The 18,590-nt window shown below is 34.1% G+C and overlaps 1 long non-coding RNA gene across 1 annotated transcript in view; it reads right to left on the bottom strand.

Moving 5' to 3' along the window:
* Positions 1–18,590, bottom strand: part of LOC136033121 (uncharacterized) — a 51,083-nt gene that overhangs the window by 23,299 nt on the left and 9,194 nt on the right. Inside the window, exon 3 of the long non-coding RNA XR_010618862.1 lies at positions 16,342–16,560. This is a non-coding gene — a long non-coding RNA (uncharacterized LOC136033121). The remainder of the gene's footprint in view (positions 1–16,341; positions 16,561–18,590) is intronic.

The raw sequence follows: 18,590 nt of genomic DNA, 5'->3' as shown, positions 1-18,590 counted from the left end.
ATGGATCCAGAAATCCTCCTGTTTACGTAGTCTATTATTCTTCTCTTCTTTATTTAAATTTTCTAATTCTAAATTTTCTAAAATTGTGACAGTTATATCTGATATGGAACATTTACCATTATTACAATGTTGAACTAGATAGTTGTTAGTTTTTTCATTATTAACTGTTGTCTTATGTCCAGAAAATCTTTTATATATATTATTAGTTGTTTCCCCCACATATTGTAGGCAGCATTTATTACATTCTAATAGGTAAATTACATTGGTTGTTCTACAATTAACATTACCACGTAACTTGCATGAAAAATTTTTATTATACAATACTTTTAACAGAAGTCCGTGGGACAAAATGATCTTGGCAAAGAAAACAACGACTTTTACACTTACTAACTTTCGAAAAATCGTTCCGAGTTCCGAGGCTCTGATTCATTCTTGCCGTCATTGCTATCAAATTGTCGACCACAGGCCCGTTTGCAAACCAATCCGGTCTCTTAATAGGGAATTGTGCCATCTCTGAAAGCTTGAGAGTCCTAGCTTTGAGATATGAATAATTGTTTTGATTAATCATCTTGCCAAGCATAATTCCAAGCAAAGCACCTATGATGGTTAGTGTTGCGCCTGTCTCATTCAATTGTGCTGAATCGATAAAATTTTCTTCAGCCCACATAATATCAGGCTGTGGATTCAACTTTGAAAAATCTTTTTCAACAACAGTCCAACCTTCTTTTGTTGCTGCATCAACAAGGAGGCCTTTCTTCATATCTAATAAGAAGGCAAGGCTAGACCATGCGAGATCGGGAGAAGCATCCTTTACATTGAGTATTCCAAATAGGTCAATAGCATTTGACTCTCTAGTTCTGTCATCTGGTCCGAGATTGACTAATACCCATTCTCGATGTACAGAAAGTTTTGGCGGGTTCTTCAGTGATTGGTTCGATCTAAGGATCTTACCTATCCTGTTTGCATACGTCTGACCAGTATCCACTAGCTCAGTTGCTAAGGGAATTGCAGCTGGAGCCCTATTCTTGTTTTTAGATGAGTGATAAGCCATTAGGAAAATAAGGCAAAACCCCTCACTAATAGGAATATCGAGATATTTCAAATCAATCTTTAAAGGATTCTCTTATTTTCCTCGAATACATATATATATATATATATATATATATATATATATATATATATATATATATATATATATATATATATATATATATATATATATATATATATATGAAAACAAAGAAAGGAAATAACAAATGAAAAGAAAAGAATCAAATAGGTGAAAAACGAGGATTTTATCAGCCAGGTGAAAAATATGAAAAACTAGCAAATATTTCGAAAAGGACCTCCACCTAGTCGTCCTCAGTGCAAAAAAAAATAAGAAAGAGGAAAAAGAAAAAAGAAGAAACAAAGAAGATACGACAACAAAATCTAACCTTTTTAAGTGAACTGTACGAGATGATAAAAGACACTGAATCAAACAACAAAAACCAACTTGAAATCAATGACAGAGAAGTTACCAATTAGATTGAATAAGTATCCTTTGCCTTGCAACAGATTTCGCCTGTCTCCAATTTCGGTTTTCATTAGATATGCGTACAGGTTGTCTTAAATTTGACTGGGCGAAAATATTGATAGTCTTTTATATATATATATATATATATATATATATATATATATATATATATATATATATATATATATATATATATATATATATATATATATATATATATATATATATATATATATATACAGGGGAGTGTTATATGCAGGGATGGATTTTGGAAAACCTCCAAAATGTATGGTTAACATTGGAGTAGAAAAATGGTTCACTGCTCAAATGAAAGCCCCAGAACTGCTGCATAAACTGTGATTTTTCCAGATTTTTCTTGTATAGGTAGAAAGAAAAAAGGGGGGTTGTCCCTGCTTATACCATTTGTCCCAATAAATACTGGGGATGGTATAACTTGGGACATGAGGTGATATACTCTGGGACATAGTAAAAAGATTCATGTATTGGTAGAAAACCGTGACTATTCTTTGTATAAAAACTACAATAAAAATTCAACTTTAAAAGTAAAAATATCTTCAGCATAAGACTGGACTACCAGTCAGCAAACACGAAGTATGACGCTTCTCTGGAAGCTGTACCAGGTGCTGGGGTAGGAGGCAACAACTTTTTCAAAATGTCTTCCCTTGGATAAAATATCAGGTCTTCTTGGTCCAGCCACTTCCACTTCCTTAGGCCAGTCATGCACGTGACACTCACTCTGACACTGTTCTTGTTTTTCTGTTGGACAGACCCAGGAAAATACTCTCCTTTGTAAACAACTTTGACAAAATCTCCTGTAGAGACACTGTCAAAGATCTCTTCCTCTTTCTCACTTTCATCTTCCAATTCACCTAGTTTCATGGAGTCATAATTATCATCATCAAGAATCATTTTTTCATCATCACTTCCTTCTGAATCCACAAATAGCTTTTTTTCGTTGTCAGGTCTTTGTTTGCTTTTCCAGCTCTTCCAACAGTCCTGACTTTTCCTCTAGCCCTGTCACCATATGCTTTCTTATCTTTTCTTTTGGCTTCATGTTCTTCAATCTGTCTTTTCACAGGAGTGTCAGTAAGAATCTTTGTAGAGCCTTTCTTGCTGCCTCTGCCACTCAGTACACGTGGCTTGGCTTTAGGGTATGGCTGAACTTGTTATGGCGTCACATTAACTGAAATGGTTGTAGAGGATTGTTCAGGCCCCCTTGTACTTGGGGTTTTGGCGAAGCTGTTTTAAAGTCCAACTGGATCCAAAGCATCAGGTGCAGGTCTGTCAATTACAGCAGAGTTTAGAAAATCATTTTCTGTAAAGATGTCTGGCTTGTAAGGCCATATCCGTGTCTTCTCAAAGCCCCTCATTATGTTGTTTGGCGTGAAAGATACAGGGAAGCTTTCACCAACAAGAAATGCAATCTCGTATATTGTCACAGTCTTCCCTGGGTTGTCTTGGCCTGCCTTGTTGTATTGGCGCTTGAAGGGAAAATACACGCTAATGTCCAATGGCTGCAACCTGTGGCTGCAGTGAGGTGGTATTGTTAGTAAAGTGATGCCAAACTCTTTCACAAACTGCAGAACAGATGCGGGTCTTGTCATTGTCCATTATCAGAAGCTTTGAGCTTTCAGTGGAAGCATGCGAGTAAGTCTTGAAATGTTTTATATATTCCAGAAACAGTTCTTGGTTTACCCATCTGGAAGGCGAGGCTCCTCCAGCAGAGTTAGCAGGAGTATCAGTCAGCATGTGAGGCTGAAATTTCTTTGTGGGAATATAAGGTAGGGGGGAAGGTACTGCCTGCTGGCAGAGATGGTTCCGACCATAGTCACAAGCACGCCATGCTCAGCTGAAGTTACTTTGCCCACTATTTTCCTACCCTTTCCTACACTAAAGCAGATAGTCCAATTGAGTGATAGGCAATTTTGGCATTAATTCCTTCCTTATTAGAATTGTATAAAAATGATGTTAATTCATTTGTTAATAGATATGTCTATCTTTTATCTGTCCATGCGTCATTCTTAGGGCAGTTGAACTAAGGTAGATATTCATTGAGCTAAGATAGTCACAGAATCTATATTTGTCCAAGTGTTTGGTTAAATGGTATGAATAAACGGCAGGGTTAAGTGTGCCTCTTTTATTGGACCAATATTTGTATGCTATCTTTTAGCAAGTCATGTCTGCCTAAACTCTCAGGCATGTTGAACCAAGAATTTAGATATTTTAAAGCAATGGGTTACAAGACATACAAATACGAGGATCAGAAAGAACTAAAATTCGAAGCTAAAAACAAGGAAGGTATTTAAAGCAGTTCCATAATACCTGGGGGACGAAAATGTAAATGAAAAATCGCTCAAAATCAGCAAACTAGAAAAACAAAAGAGACAGGACAAAGAGGAAGACCACAAGATCATAATTTCACGAGTGTAAATGAACGAACTAGAGCATGAAATGAGCGCATAATTATAAAAATAGATCTTACTGGAACATTTTTGAAATATGACGACTGAAAGTTTTTTTTAGGACTAGAGCTTTGAGTGTTTGGACTTTAAATAAACTATAAATAAAAGAATTCAACACGGTTTCAAGTCATGAATATCTCCCAGCCATCATACAAGTGCAATGCTGACAATCTCGATTCACAATAGACTGCCTTCGAAAGTCATGCAGTGCCCATGTGTGAAGGCCAGCTTTCTTTTTATTTTCTGAATGGGCCTTATAACCCTAGAGTCTCATTTGATGCGTGAAAGGGTGAACATCCAAGAACCTGAGGATAAATCTGTTTTCTTTGGACACTCAATAATTGTTATAGCTATCATTGCAAGATTTGAGAAAAAGCGCGTCCATTTGTTATTCAGCAGCGAATAGTGTTTTGAATTATATCACACTGTATGCAATTAAATACAGAACAGGATAGCTAGAGATCTGTCACATTATTCGGACTAATCTGTGTACAAATCATAAACAAAATTGCTAACAATCTAGTGAATATTGGCAATCTGAGAAATGAGCACCGTTACTGCTGACAGTGACAATGGCTTCAGGCATTGATATAGCCAATCCAACTTATGACGAGATTTTATGTCCCGTCGAATAGCACAAAAGTGTCGCTGGGTTATTAGGCCTGCTGAAGGAAGTTTTTGGAAATGTAAAAAGTCCCCAGCGGGAGGGAGAATGTCAAAGAAATATGCAACCAGATCGTCCTTCTACATCGGAATGTTATGGAAGAGAACTCAGAACTACTTTGTAACGAGAATCCCCAACTGAAAACAATGGTGAAACTGCAAGATTGTATTGGTGACCTGAATAAGACACGGATATCTGTGTTTGGGGTTGCACAGTCAACTACAACCTCGCTCCGTTCGTTTGCATTAGCGGTACGCGGCCCAAGCTTTTATTCGGTCAATCTAGAACCAATGAAATATGACAAAGTAGTGATACATGTCTAGGATGAAATGATTTAGAAAAGCTTACCAAAAGTTTTTACCGGACTATTGACGAAGACAGCAAAAATTTGGCGGTGAAAATTACAGTACCAGATAAGAATGGCGAAATTCTACTTGAACTGGGTTCAGAGTGCGATACAGAAGACGCAATTTAAGCATTTAGCAAGAAAGCAGAGGTGACAAAGTATAAAGCTGACCAAGTGAAGAAAAAGATGCCGAGAATAATCGTATATGAAGTCACGGAGTGTGAAGATCCCGATTCATTCCGCACAGAATTCTTACGAAGCAACGATAATGTTAAAGATATGGTTGATTATTTTGAGCTACTGAAAGCTGTCACAGTATTGAGGAAAGATAGAAACTTTGCTAACGTCGTACTTGAAGTTAGCCCACAACTCCACCAGTCCATCCTGTTAAACAGTCATGTGAAACTTGACTTTTTGATGAAGCACTGTGAAGACTATTTGTTCCTCATAAAGTGTTCAAAATTCTGCCATTATGGCCATATAGCAACTCAGTGCAGAGGTATGCATTGCTGCTCTTTTCGTCTGGGTAACCATTCATTTGATGATTTCCCAAAATCGTTTTCTGATCGCCCATCATGTTCCTGTCACCATAGTAAGACCAATGGAAGCCCGCATGCGTCATACGAGAACTGAAAGATAGAATTCTGTATGACGACGGTCAATAATGTTCCAATCAGGCAGTGTAAATGATATAAATAAATCATTGTCTTTCATCCAGATTAACTTGCAGCATTCTTTCCATGAAATGGTGCAGTTGCAACAAACCTTTGCAGAAAGAAAGCCAGATGTTGTTCTGCTACAGGAGCCCTATGTTAATAAGTTTGGAAAGCTTTCGTGTATTCCAAGAGAATATGGTTCTTTTTCAAGAATTAATTACGATAAGAGGTTTTTAGTGCAGCAGTTTTAGTAAAAAAATGTTTTCGTGCGGATATTAATTTTGATGATTCGTGTAATGAATGTGTAACTGTGTTTATTTATTTTCCAAGTCATAAAGTTGTTGTTTCGTCAAAATACTGCCCCCCGGTCAATGCAGTCAGTAGCCGATGTATTAGCTGTGATGTAAATATGTAAGAAATGGATCGTTTTTTTCGGATTCCCCGTCACAGTCTGATCATTTGTATATTTCTTTTGTAATAGTATTAGGTTATACGCAAGGCGTCGAAACTTTCCCTCAAAAGTATGATTATAGTAAAACAGATTGGAAAATATTTAGTTCAATTTTACTAAGCAGAATAGATGATTTTTATTTGCTTCCTTTGTCGTCTGTACAAAAGATAGATGTGGCTGTTGAAAGTTTTAGGAAGTTGATTTCTGATGCCACAGCTGATTTGACCCCAGTTTTTGGTAATGAAAGATCAAAAAAGTATGCATGGTGGTGGAATTTGGAATTGACAAGATTAAGACAAGATTATAGTGGAAATTTGGGAATTAAAAATTTTTTAGATGATTCAGAAAGTGAAGTAAATATGAAAAATTCCCTTAGATATTATAAACATTAAATTGTAAGAGCTAAGAGAGTAGATTTGAAAAGGTTTTCGTGAAGAAAGAGCTAGCTTAGATCCATACTAAACTATTCATAACATATTTCGGTCAGATGACGGATGTATTCAGCCTTTGCATGTGTTAAAAGATAACGGTAGCAGAACTTCATCACTAGATGAAGATCATAATCGTTACCACATTTATCAAAACTAATAGGAATTCTAATGAGTATACTGATATGTGACCATAGTGCTCAATACAGCAATAACAGTTTGTTCATCAATTTAAATGGTATGATGTAATGCTCTTGTGTTACCCGTAACCTAGGCTAATGATGTAATTTAGTTAAAATCATTACGGAGGGCATGCACATCATACGAGTACAGGAGTCATGACGTCATCGTCCCTATATATTAGCAATGATATGAAATAGCGGCTCATATCCATTTAAATTATAGAAAAATAATAAAATAACATGCCCATTCCATTTGAAAGATTACTTTATTTAGCAATTTCAAAAGGAAACACACAGGCTGTTGAACATCTTTTAAAGTCTGGCGCTGATGGTAATATAAGAAATGATTATGGTGAAACTCTCCTTTATTTAGCAGCTTTGGAAGGACACACAGAGACTGTTGAATGTCTTATACAGTCTGGCGCTGATCTTAATATAAAAAATGAGATAGGTGCAAGTCCAGTTCATGTTGCAGCTCAGGAAGGTCACACAGAGACTGTTGAATGTATTTTAAAGTCTGGCGCTGATGTTAATATAAGAAACAATTATGGTGAAACTCCCCTTTATTTAGCTGGTCGGAAAGGACACAAGCAGACTGTTGAATGTCTTATACAGTCTGGTGCTGATGTTAATATAAGAAATAATTATGGTGAAACTCCCCTTTATTTAGCAGCTCAAGAAGGACACACAGAGACTGTTGAATGTCTTTTACAGTCTGGGACTGATCTTAATATAAAAAATGTAGAAGGTGAACGTCCACTTCATGTTGCAGCTCAGGAAGGACACACAGAGACTGTTGAATGTCTTTTAAAGTCTGGCGAAAATCTATCTACGATATTCTGGCAGCCCGCTAGCCCCACCCTTTTTCGTGCCATATGACACTTGCGGATGGCGGAATTTATATAAATCACGTGGATATGAGAAATAGCTTTTGAATGAGCTCTTAAGCATCTCTCTATGATGTTCTAGTGACCCACTAGGCCTGGAAAACAAAGAAGAAGAAAAAAAGAAGACCGTTTTAACGTTTTTTAAATTTTAGTAACAATGGGCTCTGGTCGTCAACGGTTCGCTCTTTACTAGGTTGTAGCTAATGCTTCAACCATGATTCTGCAAAGAAACTAGATGACATTGAAATCTGTGAAATCTAATAGGTGGTAGAATTAGTAAAAAACCTAGTGAATTATAATTATAAGCAATAGCTTGTAATTGCTGTAATAGCTTTGCAAAATTGTAATAGCTTGTAAAATTATAAGCAATAGCTTGTAATTGAGCTTATAATCTATCGACGATGGTATGGTAGCCTGCTAATATTTCAGTAGCTTACTGCGGAAATCAATGCGAAATTACAATGCGGAAATCAATTCCGCAGTGAAAGAAAATATAAGAATGATAAATATAAGAATATATAAGAAGAAATATAATAAAATATATATTTTATAAGAAATTCTAAAATATAAGAAGAAAATATAAGAATATATATAACATTAATGAACTCCTAGAGAGAGAGAAGCTTTATTAAATTCACAACAACAAAATCAATTAACAAACATAGCCACTACTAGAAACGATGATCCTGGAAAATGCCCAAATGGGGACAATTGTGTCATTAAAGAGCGCATTTTTCTCAACCATGTAGGTGGCATAGCATAAAATTCTTCAAATGTATGAACTGGAAAATCAACGTATAAATTGCTTAGAGTTTATATATATTTCCGCAGCAATTTTCGCGTCTCTCATCCAGTCTCTTGATTAAGTTTATTTCTGAATTTTCTTTAATTTGTCATTTTGTCAATGTGTTTTTCATAACATAAATAAAATTTTGTTTATGGCAAATACTTTTGTTTATGGCAAATAAATAATTTTCAATAATCAACGACATCTACCTAGAGAGAGAAAAGCACTAGAAGCAAAATTTTGTCAGGCCTGCCATAAAGAAATCCAGAAGATCGTGGGAAATGCCGAAAGGGGGGCAATTGTGTCACTAGAGTGCCGTTTTGTCACTCGTGTGGGTGGCATAGAATAATCTGGTTAAAATGAACTAAAAAATCAACTGCCTATGATGCGTGGTCTATAAAGAATACCGTAACAATACGAATAAGAAAAAGGTTTCAATTAGAAAAACTCAATCGTAACATGGTATTCACAGTATAAATTTGTAATTATGTTAAAGTGCATTATATTAATCTTATGTGTGGCAATATACGCTTTAACCCAATAAACTTTAACGTTAACATGATCATTGAATATTACTTTAAGTACCATAGTTCTGGGTGCAGGAACAAAAAATAATAGAACATAAAAGAATATCGTACTATAGATATAAATCAATAGCAATTCCACGGTGAAGGATAATATAAGTAAATTTAAAACATTAATAAACAATAAACAAACCTTGGGAAAAAATTAAATTTCTTAAAATAGTCAACTAAACTTAAAAAATGGGAAATTAGTCCAAATGAAGAGGAAATCATTCTACGGCGGGGAGGGGGTTGCTTTAAGCGAAAATTTTAAGTGAAAATGCTTTAAGAGGAGAGCAGCAAGGGTGGAAATGTATAATGGAATATCATTTTCTACTATTCACTTTTATAGCACCACTTCTCATCAAGCTTGCTGCGAGTTAGGGCGACCGGGATTGTGAAAAGGAAATGGAGAGGCTTGAGAATATCGGAAGATGGTCGCAATCACGCTTATCCTCATCCACATTTACATCCAAGGAAGACACTGTAGCAAGGTCTACACTATGAACAATATTGTGCAGAGTTCCACCGTTATGAGTGTACGTGTGTCAAGCATCTTTTGCGACAATACAGAAAACAGCAGGTAAAGACTCTAAAATAAGTTCGGAGCGGCTTGACTTATTACATAAATCGCCTTTAGCAAAAATTTTAAGTGAAAATGCTTTAAGAGGAGAGCAGCAAAGGTGAAAATGTATAATGGAATGTCAATTTCCTCAATTCACTTTTATAGCATCGCTTCTTATCAAGCTTGCTATCAATTAGGGCAACCGGGATTGTGAAAGGAAATGAAGAGGCTAAGAATATCGGAATATGGTCGTAATCACGCTTATCCTCGTCCACATGTACATCCAAGGAAGATACTGTAGCACAGCCTACACTATGGTCAATATTGTGCAGAATTCTACCGTTATGAGTGTACGTGTGTCTAGTATCTTTCGGGACAATATAGAAAACAGCAGGTAAAGAATCTAAAATAAGTTCAGTGCGGGTTGACTAATTACATAAATCACATTTGAAGTCGCCCATTAGAACCCAATCTTACCCACGATTTTCAATATTTTTGATCAGACTGCTGATGGAGGAGCACACTGTCGCAAAGTTCATCAGAGAAGACAGTGAATTTTCGTTAAGAGGAAGGTAAACATTTACCAATACAAGATTACTAATTCTAATAGCCAAAAAATTAGAGCAGTACAATACAGCAGTGACAGGCAAGGATCGTTTAACTAGGCAAGCAAGTCCACCCGAGGGTCTCCCTCTGGTTTTACAACCATTTGTGTGTACACTTATTTATAGCTTGACCCCACACTTTATAATTTGATAAATAAGGCCTCCCCCCGCCCAAAAAGGAGAACAATCACAGCTTAAGAGGGGAAAAAATTATAATATCGATAAAACTTATTACCTGAATTGAGTAGACAATTAATTAACAAACTTTCGAATCGAATTAGTTATATAAGGGTATCAGGACGTGAATATATCTGTTGAAAATAGATTGTGAAGATTAAACCCTAACCAAAGAGCAGTTATTATACCAGGCAAATCAATCGAAAGTGACAATTTAAGTGCGAAATCTTATATTTTCGCCCGATTATTGAATTTGTTGTGTTTCAAGTTTAACTACACTTCGAATCAATTGTTAAATTACTTTAATGATAACAACAAGAATCAACATAATTATGCAGCATAATTAAGCATAATAATTTGACAAAAACAATTGATACTTGGTTCTAATAGCATTGAGTGTGTTTTTCCATTTATAATGTTGGTGCCGAGATGTTATAAATCCATATTTTAAGTTTTTAATTTATTATTAGTGCTGGAGACCATTATATTAATATTAATCTCGACAGAAGTAAAGCAAAATGAGTAAGAAATGATCATTTTAAGTGAATAACCTATAAAAATAATGGCAACATTATTTTGGGATCGGTGATATGTGCTGTAATAAAAAATTGGGCTGTAACAACAAAATGGTGTAATCGCAAATTAAGATTTAAGTAATTAAGGAAAACACTTACAAGAGCAATACCCACAAGAGCGGTAATTACATATAGCGTTAAACCCCTTTAAGGAAGTAATAGAAGAGTTGCATTAAACAGTATACGTGTTCTGGGTTATTTGAAATTTCCATACGTAAAAGAAAACATGTCTGTACTTAAAGTCTATATTAAGAGAAAATTGAACACTTAAGGAATTCTAAAGAGTAGAATACAGAACAGCACTGATAAGACTTTTCTCCGATTGAATGCTTTTTAACGATCTACCACATTCAAAGCAGTTTAGATATTTCGAAGCATTTTAAATATAGGTTTTAATGTTTTAGAATAGTTTTAACGCTAGTTTAAAGTGAGGAGCAATTGCTAGTAAAAATTGTTAATAGATGAATAAATATTTTTTGAAGATTATTTTGTTCGAATGTGAGAAATTACCAATGATTGATTTAGTTTTAACTTGGATTGAAATATGCTCACGGTTTATTCGAATACTCTAATTGAGTAGCGTGAAATTATACAATAGATGCCACATGCAGTTATGTTTAAGTAAAAGCCCACGTATGGAGGATGAAAGGAGGGATTTAGGATAAAACTGGGCCTAATATTTGTCCAGAAAATCCCCCCCCTTGGAGATCAAAACGCGGCTAAATGCGATTTTGTGTATTTTGGGGATTGAATTAAAAATACATATTAAGGACTGTACTGATCAAACGGGACTGCGTGAGGTTTTAATAAAAAACAGATTTAAGAAAAAAATCCTTTTTATATAATTAGATTTAAAAAAAAGTGTCAACTCATGCATAAAAATGGGCGTGATAGATAGGATCTAGTTGGTTTTTTATCACTTTTATGAGTGAATACCTGTAAAATAAAGATCTACCAAATCCCTCAAAGATTATATTTGTAACACTAAAGGAAGATCTGGATCAGCAAGAACTAAAGAGAGTCCAGATTTTTCCTTTGAAACGTCAGATTTATGCACATTTATACGTTCCACAAAGTTCTATTATTTCAGTAAGGCCTTGAAACTCATCACTAGAATTTAACAGGCAGATTTAAATATTATTGTGATTTTCTATTCGTGCAAAGCCCTGCAACCCCCTTCATGCAAATTTTCTTCCCTTGTGATAAATTTATCGATGGAGATATCCTCCTATATAACTCACTGCTCCCGATCCCTCCTCAACGCAAAAAAGTCCCACTTAACGTCTATACACTTCCCAATAACCATTACTACATGTAAACAATGGTCAAAGTTTGTAACTTGCAGCCCTTCCCCCGGACAAAAGTCTATTGAACCAAACGAACTTTTTGACAAATAGAAACCATGGTGAAAAGATCTAACAGCCACTTCCTTAATTCTCAGAAACATGTCAGATCGAAGGTTATTCTTAAAAACGTTTTCGACAAAATTTAAGTTTTTGGACATCTTAAAACGTCTTTGTTTTTATTCGGAAGTCACGTGATTGAAAGCCATGAGGCTGAATTTCTTTTTTAATTTTGATTCATTTTCAGTATACCAAAATGGGCATTGATTCTAAAAGATCTAGAAATCACTGATTTCTTCTTGCAATTTTTTAAGAAAATTTGCGTGTTTTTTTTACCAAAGAAAAATAATAATTGACAGAAGCGGCTAGTTGTTGCCCTTAAGTTTGACGAATGAAAGTTCTTAAGCCGAACTAGCCAGACATGATAATAAACAACAAAGAGAGAAAAAATTCAACAGCAAAAAACCTCAAACGAGACTACCGCCAGTAGAGAGAGAAGAGATGAAAGACTAAAATAACGTGGATATTTCGCCTGTATCTAAACTAGGCGTCTTCTGTGACGCATCGGCAAAATTAGGAAAGTGATTATTGGTGGCATTACGTCCACTCTTAGGAACACAAAAATGGTATTTGAAAAACTCTACTGATCTTACCAATTAGTTGAAAATTTTCATATTGGAGGAGAATTCATTCCTCTCTAGCTTTGATGTGGTTTTCATGTATTCAAATTTTAATATGAAAAAATCCAAAGATATATTAAGGATTAAATGACAAAAGCACTTTGATTTGATATAAGATGTGACCATCGCTAGTTTGGATACTGAAGTCATTATGAAGTTGGTCATCCTTGCAAATGAATATTCTCTTTATTTTGGCTTTAGAGGCGAATTTTACAAACAGGTGTTTGGTTTGGCTATATGTGGCATCTCTCTCTCCTTTGTTAGCAAATCTCTTCATGGACTCTATTAAAACCTCCGCTATACACAGTTTTAGGCTCTCCCCTTGTTTCTGGGGCAGATTTTTGGATGTGGTTTGCATTTGGAAACACGATTTAGAGTCCTTAGACCTTTTCCATAAGCATTTAGATAGTTTTAATAAAAATGTAAAATTAGTGTACTTTGAAGAAAATGACAAAATACCTTTTCTTGATAGCATATTGATTCAAAGTAATTTCCATTTACTGTTCTCAGTATATAGAAAGCCTACACAGAGTAATAGGTATTTGAACTTTGATTTGTGCCACCCTATTTCTGTGAAACGAAGGGTTGTGATTGCATTGGTGAATAGCTTTCAGAATTTGTTCTCAGGAATTTTTAAGTTCTGAATTGTTGTATTTAAGGAATATTTTATTTTAGAAGTTACCCGATTAAATTCATTGGTAAAATAATAAAAAATATGCGCATTAACCATAACCATAGGGTTATAGGAGTTTCATAGTGAACAGAATTAAATATGCCGAAAAGTCATTTCTTTGTCTTATGTACCTATTTTAGGGGAAATGCTTAAACGAATTTTGCGTAAACATAACATTGATACTTGCTTCAAAATTAGAGTGTCTTTAATTCTGGGAGGGATTTAACCCAGGGAGATTTAGTTAATGGGGTGTTTATGATTCCTTGTTCTTGTGGAAAGTTTTATATTGGTAGGACTCAGCAACAATTTATTGAGCATCGCAACTCAATAGAAAAAACTCTACAATTGAGAAAGCCTCCTGACACTTCTTTTGTTTTGGCACTGGCTGAACATACATTCTTTCATCCTCAACATTTTATACAATTTGATGAGGATACAGCTATTTATAATGATAGGGGTTTTTTCAATGGGCGAGGGAGGCTATAGAGATTAAGAAACATATGTTTGCTAATCTTCCAGTAAATAGAGACACGGAGCATTTAAATATTGACCCAATTTATGATTGCCTTTTGAAAAAAGAACCAATTATCAATAAGAGAATTAAAATTTTACATAATCAACAGGGGACAAGATTACCTACTGGAAAAGAGTTGCAAGACTACCCAACAAAAAGAGTTGCTTCAATATTAGCTAACGAGAAGATAATTTCGCAACAGAATAGTTAACTTAGTTTCAATTTTCATAATTTTTCCTTAGTTGCTTTGATGTCCTCACTGATGTAAATCTAATAGTTTCTTTTCCCTACGTGGATCAGTAGTGACAATTGTATTTATTATTATTGGTGTTGGTTTTATTTGTTTTTAGTTTACTGTTTTTTTCTTTTTTTCTTTTGCTAAGGACGCTTAGTTTAGCTACAGCGGAAATATCCGCGTTATTTTAGTCTTTCATCTCTTTTCTCTCTACTGGCCGTAGTCTCGTTTGAGGTTTTTTGTTGAATCTTATCTCTCTTTGTTGTCAAGTCTGGCCAGTTTGGCTTAAGAACTTTTATTGTAATATGCCAAGCCATAGCCAGGCTGCTTAAGGGGGCAAAGCTTCCAGCAATAATCCTAGACTCCGAGCCAATGCCAAAAACTTGCATACAATACGTTTGATTTATTTATTAATTTGATAGCGAAAAATACAAAATTTCAGTTTATTGTAGATATTTGCTTGGCGCCTCAACAGTTGGGTTATATTTTAATCAGAGTTTGAACCATAAAAAAAGTTGCTGTTATACCATCTTATCTTCTAATGTTGCAGGCTATCAAATTTTTCGTTACCTCATTCATTTATTGCTGATTGTTTATAGGAGAACTTCCTGAACTCTGTAAGAAATTTAATCTTGTGGATGTGGAAATTAAATTCACTGAACGGAATTACCAAACTGTGGAAAGCTTTAGAAAGCTCATGGAAGGCTTCAAATGCATCGACGACGCTAATACTGAGGTATATTTTATTAATTCTTAAATTTATTCTTTAGGTGTAAGGTATTTATATTTTCAAAAATAACTTATTAATTTATATTTTTTAATGTATGTTTATTCATCAGCATATTTTATTCATTCTTGTATGATTCAAACTGATAATTTGAGCAAGTTTGATCTACTTCAAAGAATAACTTGATAGAATATAAATACTATTTAATTACCACACAATTTAACAACAAAACATTTATAATGCGCAAATGCCAAGAATAAAACTGAGCACTACACTAATTGATATTAATAATTACCACACATACAAAATTATAAAAACAAATGAGTTTTTTTATAAAGAATTGTTTTAAAACCATTAACACTTTTTGAGAATTTTAAGTTTAAAATCCAATGGTCTCCAGGCAATCAGGGTAGTATGCCGAATATTGAAACCTGGTCTTATTGTTTAGAGCTAAAACGGAGTAATTGTGGCAGTAGATGGATGACTGAACAAGACTGAAACAAATCTGACAAATTATTAGCAAAGAAAACATAAGAAATTTGCACGCGATTTTAAACATTCGAATCCTAATTTCTAACTTTTTTTTAACTAGCATAATTTTGCACAATTTGCTAATGATAATTTGTGAAAGGCAGATGCTGAAATAATTTGTTAACCCAAATAGTTGGTATTTTAGTGCTGAGTGTTTGGCATTGAGTGTTCGCCTGTATTACCTTACTTGATCTGTTTAGATAAATTGAATGTCTCAAAGAAACTCTGTAGAAGAATATTAATCTTTTTATGCATTAAGGTCTCATTGTGCGTGGCTTAATGGCAGCTTGTTTCTGTTATTGTTTTTTTTTTTCATGCAACTTTCCAGGACTTTTGCTCGCGCCTTTGGGTTCTGGGTCGCTGTTGAAGCCTTTAATTTTTTCAAAATACTTATTAGAAAAGTATATACATAAGAAAATGATTACATATATGCTTATATATACATACATATATATATATATATATATATATATATATATATATATATATATTATATATATATATATATATATATATATTTATATATGTATATATATATATGTATATATATATACATACATACATATATATATATATATATATATATATATATATTAATAAGTTTCTTCAAGAAAATACTTCTATCAAAAGCTTTATGTATCAAATTATTAAGTTGGGAAATTAATGGAGCTTTTCATTGCTCTGAAACTGAGATGTGGTGTGAAATGCTAATGCAACATTTTGCCTAGAATAAAGTTGAAATTTTAACATTACCCAAGTGGTTAGCACGCTAGACTGAAAATCCTTTGTCCTTGAACACAGGGGCTCAATGTCTGGTGTCGGGTAGATTATTGCAAAATATATCGTACAAAGAGCACGTTCCGGCAGAATAAGCTTCAGTCCTCTGAGCACAGCCTATATAAATACCAGTTGAAAAAGTTTTTCGTACATAAAAAGAAAATCTTGTTAAATTCAGCTTGAAGTAGAATAAACCTGAAAGAGGTAAATTGATTAGGCTAACTAGAATCATCCGTTAAGAACATCAAGTTCAAACCGAAGCTTTTCTACTTTTACCATTTACGAAATGAACTTGTAAGTGCACTCCCGGCTTATGGCTCCGACGCTAGAGTGCACTTGTGCTCTTTTAATTACACTTTTCAGCAAGATGGAATATCCTGCCCTATCTAGGGTTTTAGACATCTGACGGTCCTAAGTGGGATATATGGAGTTGTTAAGTATCCCGTAACCACTTTATATGTGAGGTACCATTATTCTTAGGTTTACACTATATCCCAGTTTTTTCAACTTTTTTCTAACCTTGTCAATAGCCTCTTTGAATGAATTGATGATTTCTGACTTGATAGGTGGTTTAGAGAGGTATATCCTGAGAAAATAATTAATACTCATTACTTATATAGTTATTTAGAAAACTAACAACTTTATTTTCATTAATTCATGCGGTTCTAGAAGGTCGACTGATGCTTGAACAAAAATCTTCCGTCGGCTCCTTGAAGGAAGCAAGTCATCTTAATAATGTCAACTCATGTGAGGTGATCCTGCATAAAGCTATTTTAGGGATAAACTAGAGGTATCTTTTCTGGAGTAGTGGAATAATGAAACAGGAAGAAAAACAGGAGGATGCTTTATATACTTTTCTAAAATACCACACAAATAATCACAGGTCGACTCGAAAAAATAAAAAAAAAATCGATCAAGAACCCAGAAATCCTATAAATACTTTGCAGATCGTAGAGAAAAGTACGAGTGTGTGTGATATTTTTCCGTTAGCCCCTTGAAGGAAACAAAGCGTCTGAGAAATGTCAACTCATGGGAGGTAATCTTGCATAAAGCTATTTTAGGGCGAAACTAGAGGTATCTTTTCTGGAGCACATACCTCTATGAAAAACACCTCAATGAAAAACAAAGAGTAGGATCCTTTATAGATAGATAGATAAATCGATAGATTTTTTCATACGAAAGCCCATTTAGGCCATGGTGATATACACAAAAAAAAGAAGAAATATAGAAACAAAACATAGACTGAAAAAACACTAAAACTAATTATTTAAGAAAATTATGTGGATACTGAAAAAATACTAAAACTAATTATTTAAGAAAATTATGTGGATATCTCATACCTACACAGACAAACTTTCCAATATTGTTTATATTTAAGTAACAGATACTTCTCAAAATTTCTAAAATAAAATCCTCCCCTGACCTCCCAACCAAAAATTTCAAGCGCAATTCCTTCAACTCCCTACATTCTCTTAGAAAATGATACAAAAACTCATCCATCTCTCCACACATAGGCCGACTGTAAGGCCCATCCCTTAATCTATTTCCTATTTCTCCCTATATGCGTTTCTAAAATACCAGACGAATATTCACAAATCAACTTCAAAGTGCTAAAAAAAAATGCCCAATCAAGAACCCAGAAATATTATAAATACTTTGCAAATTGTAGTGAAAAGTGAGATTACGTGATAGTTTTCCAATGACCCCTTGCAGGAAGCAAGGCGCCTGAAAAATGTCAACTCATGGGAGATGATCTTGCATAAGGCTATTGTAGGGAAAAACTACTGGTATCTTTTCTGGAGCAGTGGAATATTGAAAATAAAACAGTAGGATCCTTTATATGCTTTTCTAAAATACCAGACGAATATTCAAAAGTTCGGTTCATAAAACCAAAAGAAATTGTTGTCATAACTTCAAAATAACAGAAATTAAAAAAAATTTGTTTAAACTAAATTAAAGAGCCAAGAAATCAGAATGAATTTTTGGTCAAACAAATGAATAATATAAAAACGTAGACAATAACATACAAATACCATAGAAAATTGAAGATCCATGAAATTAAGATACATTTTTTATATCGAACATACAAATAACATAGAAACATGGACAATTTTTTTAAAGAAAATGAAAGAGCTAAGACATTAAATTGAACTGTTAAGAATTAGAAATGAATAGTAAGATTCATAGTAAACGTTGAAGAAACCAATATTCCTTCTTTTCCAGGA

This window comes from Artemia franciscana, chromosome 11 (genome assembly GCF_032884065.1).
Source record: "Artemia franciscana chromosome 11, ASM3288406v1, whole genome shotgun sequence".
NCBI lineage: Eukaryota > Metazoa > Arthropoda > Branchiopoda > Anostraca > Artemiidae > Artemia > Artemia franciscana.
Note: the sequence above shows the minus strand (reverse complement) of the source record. Positions and strands in the feature narration are given on the sequence as shown.